General features: G+C 46.9%; 1 pseudogene; it reads left to right on the top strand.

Moving 5' to 3' along the window:
* Positions 1 to 316: 316 nt before the first annotated feature.
* On the top strand, positions 317 to 1531 carry LOC111139822 (annotated as a pseudogene).
* Positions 1532 to 13931: the final 12400 nt, after the last annotated feature.

Raw genomic sequence — 13931 nt, 5'->3', positions numbered from 1 at the left:
GGCTGAGGCCCAGCTGATAAGCCTGTCTGTGAACCCATCCAATGTCCTGAAGCCATCAAAGACCCTTCCATTTTGTTCATTTTGACTACCTATTTGCCTACACCTTATGGAGGAAGAAAACACCAAACCAAATCAACATTGCTGCTGATATAAGAGTCTTGGAGGCAGAAAATCTAAAATTTGAACATCTGTGAGTATTCTAATAAGACCACAAAGGGATTTGTTTTAAGTTGTTCGGAACCCTGTGGCAATCCCATGCAGCCTTCAGACTCCAAGCCTTTGTCCTCACTCCTAGGGAAAGCCCAGGGATGGTTGTATGGTGCGTGATTTCCTTGCCCTTCTGGGTATGAGAGCCCAGAGGCCCCCAGCAGAGAAGGGCCTGAACTCCTGGCCGATGTGCCAGGAAAGTTGGGTGGGCTGGGGCTGACCAAGCTCTTTGGTGTGGTGAATTCTCTGCAGTGTTTCCTCTGTGAGAAGGAGCACTTGAGAAGCCCTGAGCCAATAGGACTCCAACACGGCCACACCCCTTAGCTGCCCCGAGGGGCATTCGCCAGGGCCAGGTGTGAGGCAGAGGGTGTTGGGAGGAGCCAGACCTGTAAAATCAGCTTGTGCCCAAGGCGCCAGAGAGGACTCACCTTGGGGGGTGGGCAGCAAAGCGAGACACCCCCTTACTATGTACCACGTTCCTAAGGTCCAGGGGTTACTGAAGGAAGAAGAGCAGGATGAGACCAGGAGGAAGAAAGTTGTGTTTCCTCCAAGCCAAGAGAAACGAAGACACATTCTGGTGAAGGAGTGAAAAGGAGACTATTAGAAAACTGGACCGCAAACCTGGTCAGCCCTTGGAAGGTGGTTTCCATTTTTGGAAACACTGCTGATGGAAAGTCTCACACCTCAACCATACTTTCTTTTACGGCTGTGAGGCCTTCTAAACCTTCCCTGCCCAGGAGCCCTGCACCGTGGGAGTGTGGGCAGTGCCTGTCCCAGGCCACAGAGCAGGAGTGGCAGATGCCAAGCGGCTCCTAGGGGCTATGGTTAGTCCCCGCCAGACAACATAGGGGCTGCTGAAGGGCCTGGCCACCTCAGACCTGCCATCCTTGTAACTTGTGAGGAAGGGCTGCATCACGAGCCCTTGAAGTAAGTGCCTGGGGGGCGCCTCTGAAGCTTATCTGAAGCACTTCCCCAAGGAGCTCCCGGCTACCTTGCCTGCTGTGGCCTGGGTGTCCCCTTGTCCACGCGGGGCTCTGCTGTCGTCATTTTCCAGGACACGGAGCACACTCATCTGCTGGGCTCAACAGCCCTCAAGGTGCCAGAAAAGCTCATCCAGGACCCACTCTGGAAGCTGGGTGGCTTCTCTGAAGCCTTCCGTTCCCCTCCCACAGACTTCTCCGGGCTTCAGCAGGCTCTGCAACTGCCCTCATTCTCCCCAGCCCCTGGGAGCCTCCTCCCTGGGCGGAGCAAGGACTGCATGAATCATGGGAAAGGAGTACTTCGTGACGTCAAGGCCATTGCAGATGCTCCCTGCCCTGCCTGACTACCGAGTTCGTACCCTCCAGGCCCACCGTGAGAAGGGCAAGGAAGCCAGCTGAGTGCCCAGGACATCTGCTTCCACCCATTTTCCCAGATGGGTCTCGAAAAAAAATGTGCCTGGTCTGGGTATGTGATGGAATGTCCTAACCGTGATGTGGTCTATCGTAGCCAGCAACCCTGGTTTGGGAACCCATCCCAGGCGAACCTGCGTGCAGACAGACTGTGCCTGCGTGGCCTGCAACTGATGGGTTTCTAAAGGTCAGCAACAGTGCTTCCGAGCACCTCTTGGGTAGAATGAACTTCATGGCTCATGGTGTCCAAGCTTAGCCACAGGCCCCCCGTGCTGTGACTTTCTGGCTGATGGACCAGCTCACCCCTGCCTCTTTGCCGCTGCCTATGGCTCCAAGGGAGAGCCATTCTTCAGAGATCATGCCCCCAGCACCGTGGAGGGGCCATGGGGAGGGCTTCTGTGACAGCTGTTCATTCAAGACCCAGTCAGTGCCTGAGAGGGTGTGTGACAACGGCTTTGAAGCCACTGAGATGTTCCGGAGGCACAGGTGGACAGTGAGGGCAGGACCCTCAAGAGATGGGCAAGAATGTGCAGAATATGGTGGGGGCTGTGGTGACCACCACGGAGGTACCACTAGGTTTGGTGAAGGATGCAGCCCTGCTGGTCTGGCTGGGCGCTGAGCAGGAGCTCCAGCATGGCCTCTGCTGCTGGACGTTCAGGGGCAAGCTTTCCTGCGGACAGAGCTTCTGTGACAAGCGCTCTCGTGACCTCCAGTCTGTCTCTTCTGGAGACAAAAATCATCTCCTCTGAGTCTGCTTCAACTTCAGTTAAAACCCACTGACTTGGGGCGCCTGGGTGGCTCAGTGGGTTAAAGCCTCTGCCTTCAGCTCAGGTCGTGGTCTCAGGGTCTTGGGATCGGGTCCTGCATCGGGCTCTTTGCTCAGTGGGGAGCCTGCTTCCCCTTCTCTCTCTGCCTCTCTGTCTTCTTGTGATCTCTCTCTGTCAAAATAAATAAAATCTTAAAAAAACAAAAACACACCCCACTGACTTGAGGGTGCCTGGGTGACTCAGTCAGCTAAGCATCTGCCCTAGACTCAGGTCATGATCACTGGGTTCTGGGATCAAGCCCTGTGTCAAGCTCCTGCTCAGACTCCCTGGGGAGCCTGCTTTTCCCTCTACCCTTCTCCCCTGCTCATGATCTCTCTCTCTCTGACTCTGTCTCTCTCAAATAAATAAATACAATCTTTAAAATAACAACAAAAAACAACAACAAAAAAACCAGTGAGTGACTTTGAAGCTCAGTTCCCTCTTTGAGTCCTTCACAATTACTTAGGTTTTCAGAGTTAGAATTCTCATTGAGGTAGGCCCTCCTTCTAGTCACCTCTTGTGCTGTGTGTCCTCTCTGCTCATCCTGGGGCCACTTTCCCATGGTGGGGGGTGGGGGGAGCAGATGACAAGCCAGGGTGCACCTAGTGGTAGGCTTGAAGCCGTGAATTCCTCAGGGCAGGGAAGTGAACAGTTCTAGCAAAGGGGAATGAACGTGAATCTGTTGCATTTATATCCAGTAAAAATAATATATACTGGTATCACAGACAGAAGCTACTGGCTGTGAAGACTTCTCCCAGTCCATCCCCAGCACAAGGATAAGGTGGCCACGGCAGCAAGTCTGACCCACAAAGCTGAGCCACGTCTCGAACCACCATGGTTCTAGTCACTTCTGCCTTCTAAGCCTCTCTTTTCCTTGCCTTCTCCCTTCATGCCTCACAGTTACTTGGGGAAGTGAGCGTCCTAGGCACTTCCTGCTTGGAATAGCCTGAAGGAAACCTACGGGGGTCCTCCAGAGTTAGAGCCCAATTCCTGGCTTCAGCCCATTTCAGTAAGAGACCACCCAATGTACCACGCAGGTCACTGGAGTGGATGGAGACTGAGGGATAGGGTCCTCAGTCCTGAGAAGTCATCACGCAGGTGACTGATGCCTCCGCACCTGGGGAGAACACGGAAGGAAACAGACCCTTACTGGCAGTGTGTCCTGCTTGTGGATGCTTCTGTTTGCCTGAGCACTCCGTGGTCCCAAAGGCCACACCTTATCCCCAAGCAGAGTACCTGCTTCTCTCCCCCTCCAACCCTGGCAAGCCCACCATCTGCTTAGGAGTATAGCGTTATAATTTTTATTGCTTATTTTGAAGTGTGTTAATTCGTGGTTCCCAGATCATGAGAAATCTTCCAGGGAAACAGAGCACAGAATGGACCATTAGTTGTCTTTTTATTTTTTTAAGTATATACAAATATTTCAACAGATCATTAAGAAGAATTTGTAACTCTCTGGTCCTTGCAAGAGACATCAAAAGAGCTTTTGTTTCTCAAGAGCTGGGATGTCTATATCTAGCATGACTGGAAGAGACTGTTGTGCTGAAATCTTGTCACCATGGTGGATTTTATCTTCAACGAGTGAAAATGACAAATTAAAAGCAACATAGTTCTCTACTGCTCTAGCAGGTGGGCAGAGTTCCAGGGAGACGTGCAGAGGTCATTCTTAGTGTGGCAGTCAGTGTGAGCCCTGGAATGTGTTGGTTCTTCTCACTGCTCCCTTCCTGCCTCCTGTGGACCAGGGACTGAGGCTGAATTCTAGCACTGTTTGTTATCAAATTCACCATTGTAAAGGAATTTTCCTGTTGGGAAAAAAATAAAAAAAAAAACCAACAAGCCAACCTGACACCTTATAAGTTTATTATATTACAGGTTTAACCAAGAAGGCTTGACTCTGGATTCAGAAACTTTGTTAACTGGGCACCTGGGTGGTTCAGTTGAGTGCCGCACTCTTGATTTCAGCTCAGGTCATGATCTAGGGGTTATGATCTCAGGATAATGGGGTCAATCTCCTCCCCCCCAACCCCAGGTTGAGCCCCAGGTCAGGTTCTGCACTCAGCAGGGAGTCTGCTTTTCTCTCTCTCCCTTTGCCTCTCCCTTGCTCACACACTCTATCTCAAATAAATAAATCCTTTTAAAAAAAGTTAATCTAGTCGTCCATTTTATTGAAACTGTCCATATATTTTTAAACCAAATGACTGTGATAGTACATGATTTAGGGCTAGAAGTGTTCATCGTCTTGACAACCAATGATACTGGTGAATGGTCTGAGGTCTAAGAGGCTCTACTACTCTATTGAGAGACAAGGGAAGAAATCCCAGAGGCGGGCGTTGGCATATGTCCTCTCTGCTTTTTAATTTCCAACAAAAGACAGTGACCTCACAGTTACAAACATTTCCCCTATATTATTTGGGTCAGACAGAGCTTCATTCTTCAGGGAAAACAGGCAGCATAAACTAAAAAGAGGTGCATTTTGCTGATAAGGCATCCAGTCCTGGGCATCACGGACTGTAGTGAAGACAGGATCACTGCAGAAAAACGAGAGAGTGGGAATGACTCTACCGTCCCCCATCTGGGCCCCCACATGATCCACCAGTACTCAGCCCACCAGTTCCCCTGATGTGTTTATCAGAGGACATGTCTTTTTGGAGTCAGAGGAGATACACGAAGGAAGGCAGACGCTGAAACAGACAAGGCTTACCTTGGAAAGGTCATTGGAAGGAGAATTTACCCAGGGATGACATTCACCTCTGTCTTTGAGTAGAAGATTGGCGGGGACTGGCAGCCTGGGCTTCCTTCCAGGACTGCAGCACCCCTACAGGCAGTTGAGCAATGTGACCCTGGCAGCGCGGAGCCCTGGACAGGCCTCTGAGGCTGGGGAGCTTGACTGATACTTCACCGGGGAGAAATGGCACTGTCCCCGGAGACACCATGCTTGCCTTGACTTTAAGAGCCTCCCTTTGTTTTCTCCTCAGGTATCCCACCGCCTGATCTCCTCTCCCCTTCCTGCTATAGCATTTTGCTTAGAGGACCCTGAGCCAGGAAGCTGGGGGGAGGGTGGGGGGGGGCATCTATAATTTTACACAAGCGATATAATGTGTGATGTTGGATAAGTCGCTTAACTTCTCTGTGCCTCGGCTGCCACAACTGTAAAAATGCATATTATGATCACACTGACCTGCTAGGACTGTTAGTGAGCAGTCACCAAAATCCTCTCAAAGAACATTCCCTGGTTCCCCGTCAGAGCTCCATGCAGGCTAGCCATGGCTACGAGAAGCAGGAGAGCAATCTCTTCCATTGTGTCTCCTCCCTGGATTTCCACTTCAATAAAACAGACAGTGGCCTCTCCAAACCGAGCAAAGATGGTCAGAAAGTGAAAGGTCTCACCTGTGCTTGGAAATCGTCCGTTCTGGTGGTATCCCCGAGGTATCAGAGGAGGTTTGCGTGTGTGTGTGTGTCTGTGTGTGAGGGTCTCTGAGTTACACAAAGTCTCTGCCCACGTGGTAAAGTTTTACCGCAATGGCGAAAGGCAGAATCGGGTCTGTTGGACTGGTAGGGCTCAGGCTTCAGGAACACGTGGATAAAATGTAACTAACGTTATCTTGGTTCAAATTCCTTTTTTGTGACTGACTGCTGTCTCAGTGAACCTTTGCAGGGTTTCTGTTTGTTTTTCTCTCAGTTACAGCAGAGAGGAAAGTAAGCGCATCCAGATCTTCTCACGTGGAGATAAACTGCTGCCAAATCAGGTCTGTGGAGGCCTCGTTTTGGCTTCTCTGGTCACTGCGCTGAACATATTTTCATGCATGTTGAAGACAGTCCATAAGCTCTTGGCAGAGAGAATTAAGTTTCAAAGCTGCCCTTTTCTAACAAGCCTCCCCTTTCTCATGCACGAAACCTTGCTGAACGGGGGCTGCCCCCCATTTATGGAGAAGAAGGGCAAACTCCATCTGCAATTTGCCCTGTCGCGGCCCTGAGATCCCTGCACCTCCACGACACCCCTGAACTCGGATTTGGCTCCATCCTGAAGCCCCAGGTGTGCTGCCCAGGTCAAAACATCACCCTCCCTTTCCGGAGAGAAGCATTTTTATTTCAAAAGCATATAGTATGAGCTTTGGAAAAGTAGTTTACAAATTTCTTTGCCTCTGGGGAAGGCATGTCCATTCACATCCAAAATTTTCCCTCAAATGCCTCCTGTGCTGCACTGACTGAGCTAAACTCAGGAACAACACAACCGAAGAGGAAACAAAGAAGTTTCACCCTCCATCTGTTAGAGTGAAAATACAAGCCCCAGTGATGTGGGGCAGGCCTGGATTCTTACTGGGATCCTTAGACTGGTTCCTGGGAAAAAAATCCAGTAGATTTCTGGGGTAGTACCTAACCACCACCGAGTGTAGACTCGACCAACATGTGCTCTGAGCAAAGCCTCCTTCGCGTAAGGGAGCGAGCACTGTCGTAAAAGGTGCTGAGGTGCTAAGGATCAGTATTCACTGGCAACCAGCATTTTGGAGCATGGTTACCATGGCAACATTGTCAGCCCCAAATGACTGTCATGAGGTGAAAAAAGCCTCTTAAAATAAATGAAACCAGAAAAAGTATATTTATAAACCTCTTACTAAACACCTATCTGTTCACAAAGAAGGATGTGTTCTTTAAGCAATAGATACTCAAAGATGGGGGGAAATTTCATGACACAAACATTTTCTTAAGTTAAACGAATATTTATTCACCCCCCCCTCCACAAAATGGCTTGTCAAAATAACTAATAAGGATTTTTTTTTAAATGGGAAGAATTCTAAGGAATTATGGGCTTGTACACTTAGATATTACACAATTGTGACATTAAAGTTCTGCACTAAACGACCGATAGCTTATTTGAGATTTGTAAAATGGTGGTTGACTGGGGGGTTTTCTTATGTCTCAGTTGTATAAATTATTTCTGGCAGGATCAATAAGCACAGTGTCAAAAGGTCTGTTAAGCAACAGGGGAAAGACATTGGCCATGCAGAGGAAAACCCCTGGACATAGTTTTTGCCTTGCTCTTGTGAAGCTCCATCCCTCGCTTGCCTTTTCTTACTGACAGAACCACAATTTTATTTAGAGCAGTAATGTGCCCAACCCCAAAGACTCAATTTCAGAGCCTCCCTTGAAGGTAGAGGTGGCCATACGACACAGTTCTGGCCAGTAACATACAGGCAGAAGCCCCCGAGGAGGCTATTGTTGGGAGAAGATTCTCCATGGTCTCAGATTTCTGTTTACCTCTCAAGCAGGGGCCCTGACGGTCTTTTGTTTCCCGATATCTTCTCAAGCATGTCTGAAAGGCTTACAACCTTGGAAAACAGATATACAGTCTCTCCGGGACAAAGGGAAGGCCTGTTTGGAACCTGGGAAGACAGAAATAATGTTTCACTCCAGAGTGAAGGACAGGACTGCCTACTGCTATTATATAAGATTTGGGGTCCCTAAGCGCAGGACTCCTCTTCCATAAGGCAACCCACTATGTGTGCAAGCATTCCTGGGGGTCTATCTGGATTTCCAGATGAAGATAGGAAAAAGCTTTTGGCTCCGTTGCCCTTCTCCTTTTTTCCTGCCTTGAGATGCAACCACCAATTTGGGATCATGTGGTCATGAAGCATGAAGATGAAGGTGTACATCTTAAGATGTCAGGCAGAGGGGGCGCCTGGGTGGCTCAGTCGGTTAAGCATCTACCTTCAGCTCAGGTCATTATCTAGATGTCCTAGGATCAAGCCTTGCATTGCCCTCCCTACTCAGTGGGGAGTCTGCCTCTCCCTCTCCCTCTGCCCCCTCCCCCTGCTCACATTTGCTCTCTCTAAATAAATAAAATCTAAAATAAATAAATAAATAAATAAATAAGGCAGAACAGAAAGACAAAGAAACTGGGTCGCTGATAGTGAGTTACTGAGCTAGCCCTGAGTTGTAATTTCAGACGTTTTGTTAAAATGAGATAAATGAGCTCTACTCATCCGGGTCAATGTTAATTTTCTTTCCCCATGCAAGCACATCCCTGGAGCTTGTGTCAAACGTAGTGACATAGTAATTACTTAATGGCAATTGTGTCCAACATGTACACCTTAAGGCTCGAGCATGTTACTACCTTCCTTTCTTCTTGGTCTTGATTCTACCTCTCTGCGAATTAACATTATTGTATATTATGTCTTATAAGCTAACTCAAATCCTTTTGGGAAAGCCATGTGTAAAATCAATCTAACAAATACAAAGTACTTGTAACAAAGTACAATTTTGTCCTTGGCCAAATTTATCCCTAAGCTTTTACGAGTTATCCCTTAAGTTGTTAGTCAAGAAGGCAATAAAAACAATAGGACTTTTTCTTCAAGCTTCTATCGCAAGGTCTGTCTTGTCACCAGTGTGTATCCAGCAACCGGTACTGCAGCTGGCTCATAGTAGGCCCTCAAGTATTTTTTGACCAAGTCTTCGTGAATGTTCTTCTTGTCAAATATGTTGGCCCAAAGAAAAAAGCGATTGAACGAGTATTTCATCACATTGGATCATGTGACTACATGTAGTCACAAATCATGCAACTACAATAAGTGTTTTGAGAAAAGACCACAGTTCAACTTTAAAGAAACTGTCCATCAGTATATGAAGGGATAAGCTGAATGTTGTACCTACAACAGAATATCATTCAGCCATAAAGAGGAAGGAAATTCCAATACATGCCGCAACATGTATGAATGAACCTTGAAATCATTGTGCTAAATGCAATACAATAAAATTGCATTATTTTTGTCTAAAGAAATAAATATTATTACATTTATACAGGGTCCTACCTAGAGCAGGCAAATTCAGAGAGACAGTAGAATGATGATTGCCATGGACTGGGGGATGGAGGAATGGGAAGTTACTGTTGATTAGGGTACAATTTCTGTTTGGGATGATGAAAAGTTCTGGAAATAGATAGTGGTGATGATTGCACAACACTGTGAACATAATTAATGCCACTGAATTGTACATTTAAACATAGTTATCATGGTAATTTTTATGTTGTATATATTTTACCAAATTAAAAAAAAATCAGCGGAACAGATTCAATAAAAAAAGGTGGGATTTGTTTGTTTTAGGAAGAGCAAATAGAACAGACTTTAAATTTTTGTGGGTTTTGTTTTGTTCGTCTTTGCCTTCTCTAAGCCCTGCCCTCCTATGCTACGAAGCCAACTGAGATGCCCCCACGACATTGCCAAAGCCTTTCGAGCTGTGGGCTTGAGCGGTCATGTGCCTCAGGAGATCCTACGTCATTTGGAAAGATTTCCAGTTCTGCATTTTTATTCCAATTCTTTAACTCTCAGGAGCATGCATCATCAGAGCTCCCCTACCCCCACCTTCCAGGCGTATGTCAGGGCAGAATTTGTTTGTGAAAATATTATTTTAGGATTCCTTCCACTCCTATCATCTGCTTATTTTCCTTCCTGCATATTTCATAATATAGCACAGAGATTTCTGATTCAGCAGTTAAAATAGTCTGTGCATTCGTTATCACTTCCTTGTGACCCACTTTATACACAATTACTCATGCTGGTATTGAAAGTTCAGGTTTCAAAAAAATTCCTGGGACTCATGCATGCATCTTTGGGCATAATAAAAAATAACAAAAATTTTTAAAAGGAGGGGATAAGATATTGACTGCGTATCTGTTAGTAATCCTCAGAGGACCCCAAGCAAATCAGTCCTGCGATTTCCCATCTCTTTGACTCTCCTGCTCTCACATTACACCCTCTTCATTTATTCCCCACCCTAAACCCCACTTTTTCCACCTCCTTCAACTCTCCTTTCCTTCCTTGCCAGTACACCTCTGCCTCAAATTCCCCACTTCCATCTGCTGTGTGTCCCTGTGCTAAAGCCACAGGTAACTCAAGGGCAGTGTGACAGAATCCCTGCTCTGAACGGGTGTAAATGCCAGTGCTGTGTGTCACTTGAGCGTGCTACAGCGCCGTGAAATATAGAGTTCTGGGCACCCCCGCTCCCCCAAGAATCTGATTTAGTTGGTCTGCACTTTTCACAGCTCCCCAGAGGATTCTAACTGGGATCTTAGGAACACATCCCACTGTGATGAGTTGGAAGGCAGTAGAAATCCCTTCTGGGCTATTCTGATGTAAAACAGAGAAAGGAGAACCAGAATTGGTCAGAGAAAGCGAGGGAAGGCTTTCAAAGAAGAACAGCAACTAGACAGGTGGGAGGCACAATAGGCACTGTCCCTGCTAGCACCACACTCCCCGCGCCCCCAGCCGTAAGGTGAGTGCAAGACCTGGGATCCCATTCCTCCCACCCAGGGCCTTTGGTACATTTGGGGAGGACAGGAGACTCTGAGACAAGAGGATATACTCATCTCTGAGAGTGTCCAGGTGGATGACGCCTTTTAGTGGGGTACATTCCCTGTCCTTGAGCCCCAGCTCCAAAGCAGCTGGCTAGCAGAGAGCCCTGGACAAAGTCCTTCATCTCTCCAGCTTCAGGTGAGGGATGGTGTTATCTGCCTTGCAGGCTTGGTGCAAGACTTAAATGAACCAATGTGTATAAAAGTCTTGGTACACAATTAAAACTCAATACACCATAGCTAATGCTAGTCTTATTATTCTAGATTTTTCTTTAGGAGAAATTCCTAGAAGTGGAATTACTGGAATAAGGAGAGTGTTAACTAAGAGGAATACATAGGAACCAGGAGTGCAAAGTTCTGAGTTTCATAAGTGTCTCAGTTTGACTGCTAAAGATAAGGATGTTCATTCACATTGATGACACTAGGTGCTTGGGAGGATACAGACCAACACAGCAACAATAGTCCTCTCTGGATGGGAGGGGCAAAGTGTGTTGCCTGTGTTCTCTTTGTCCATTGCCAAATGCCAGCCACTATCTTCCTCACTTTCCTCCTCCTCCTCCCTCTCTTCTCTCTTCCTCCTGTCACACACACACACACACACACACCCCAGTTTCTTCCAAAATCTGGGTGAATCTCTTTAAAGTAACACTCTCTATCTTACGACCCAACAATTGCACTACTGGGTATTTGCCCTAAAGATACAAATGTAGTGATCTGAGGGACACGTGCACCCGAATATTTATGGCAGCAATGTCCACAATAGCCAAACTATGGAAAGAACCTAGGTGTCCATCAACAGATGAGTGAATAAAGAAGATGTGGTGTATATATACAATGGAATACTATACAGCCATCAAAAGAAATGAAATCTTGCCATTTGTGATGACGTGGATGGAACTAGAGGGTATTATGCTTAGCGAAATAAGTCAGCCAGAGAAAGACAACTATCATATAATCTCCCTGATATGAGGAAGTATGGATGCAATGTGGGGGGTTTGGGGGGTAGGAAAAGAATAAATGAAACGAGATGGGAACGGGAGGGAGACCAACCATAAGAGACTCTTAATGTCACAAAACAAACTGAGGGTGGTGGGGGGGGAGGGAGGTAGGGAGAGGGTGGTGGGGTTATGGACATTGGGGAGGGTATGTGCTATGGTGAGTGCTGTGGAGTGTGTAAACCTGGTGATTCACAGACCTGTACCCCTGGGGCTAATAATACATTATATGTTTATAAAAAAATTTTTAAAAATTAAAAATAAATTAATGCTCCCTACCCACTACTCCATCCAGGGGACTCCTATCAAAATGTAAATATATTACCTGGGAAAAGTACCACATTGAACCCGCTAGCACACCCCTTCCCCAGGTTATTGATCCAATCAGCTGGCTGCTAACACCTGACCCAGAATAAGGACAGATGGGAGGTCTGGGGTGGGTCTACCATCCCAGAAGGGCAAGGCCAGAATAAGAATGGTGGCAGGGAAGGTCCTGAGAGCTAGAAGGCACATCCAAAATCATCAGATGCTCAAGATAAGGAAACCAAAATCCAAAGCGGTGGGCAGGTTTCCAGAGGAGGCGTTGAAAGGGAGCCGCCGCCCTGCTATCTGAGGTATCTGGAGGCAGAGGAACGAGCCATAGGACCTTTGGCTATCCCCTGCTCAGTTCAGTAAAAGACCAATGATGACGCGAAGGCGAACATCCTGAGAATGGAGATTGCTTATTTGCGCATGCCTCCACTTCTTGGCATATATGTGATACCAGCAGGTTACAGTTTGTACAGGTAAAAGCAATCCTAAGCTCTCAGAGTAGATGCGCCACAAGGGTTTGGAATGATTCCTTAACACAAACATTTTCTGTATTAAAACTTCCCTTTCTCAACTATCTTATTCTGTAGCTGTATCACTTTTGACTATAGGGTTGATTTTAGGAAACCCAAACCCTCTAACATTCCTAGGAATACACTAAAATCTACTTTTTTAGAGAAATGCTTTGAGAGACTGGTATTTCTGAAGGACAACTTTGTTGTTTTGGCTTTTCCCAAATTCTCTTAATCCAATTTGGGGCAGATACACTTTTTCTCTAGAGCTTAGAGCAGTTCCCTGTCCAACCCAGAATGTAAACTTCACATCAGAAACCAAATTAAAAAACAAACAAACAAACAAACAAAAACCAAAGAGATTTCCAAGGTCTGGGTGGAAGAGAAGATGCCCAGATTGTCAACAAGGACAGACAAAGGCTGACACTATCTTGCATTTGTGATAACAAAAGCTAAAGGGAGATGGGAGGCTGACAGGAAGGGGCTGGCTAGGCTGTAAGGCCCTGTTATGTCCACTTCCCCTAAGCTTGCCGTCAACCCAAACTGCTCTGACCAGCTTCGGCATGTTCTATTACTGCCAACGAACCCATCAGGAAGGACATGTTCTATCCCTTCTTCAAAGAGGAGGGGGTCGAGAAGAGAAAAATCCCATCAAGCGTTGGCTCTTCAGGCCTGTGAGGTTTCCACAGAGACCAGTATCTAGAAATTCAAATCAAAGACACTGTAGCAGTGCAAGAGGAATTCCTAGAGTGACTTTTTAAAAATAATTTTTTAAAAATGATTCAACTTTTATTAATCAGCATCTTGCATCTAGAAGAAACAAAATACATAAGACAGTAGAGCCAGGAGAGCTCCCTGGGCAACCACAATAAAATAGGTGCGAACAGGTTTCAAGAAGCCATCTGAACGGATGGAGGCAACACCCTCTGAGAGAGGGCCTGGACCCAGGGTGCTCTGGATCTGGGCCAAGGGCAGCGCTCCGAAGGCTGGTATCTGAGAAGCTTGAACATCAAGACCTGTGCCCCCAAAGGTAATGATGGGGGAAACCTTACATCTACCTTGAGGATGCGTCTGTAGGTCTCATTATGGGATGAGCTCTCAAAGGGTGGATTTCCCACCAGCGGCTTATAACACAGCCTTCCTATACACCACAGATCAACCTTCTCATAGTATATTCTCCCTTTAATCATTTCTGGGGGCAAGTAGTCCAGAGACCCACACATTGTTCTTCTCCTGAGAGATGGGGTGTTCACAGACCAGACAAAGTCTGCAATCTTCACCTCACCCCGGAACCCCAGCAGTAGGTTCTCCAGCTTCCCTACAGCTAGGGAAGGCCTGACACACACAGGAGAGTGGTTGCCCCAGTG

The sequence above is a fragment of the Enhydra lutris genome, unplaced genomic scaffold (assembly GCF_002288905.1).
Source record: "Enhydra lutris kenyoni isolate GAN:26980312 unplaced genomic scaffold, ASM228890v2 scaffoldscaffold4, whole genome shotgun sequence".
Classification (NCBI taxonomy): domain Eukaryota; kingdom Metazoa; phylum Chordata; class Mammalia; order Carnivora; family Mustelidae; genus Enhydra; species Enhydra lutris.
The sequence above is the reverse complement of the archived record's forward strand: the minus strand, read 5'-3'. Positions and strand labels throughout refer to the sequence as shown.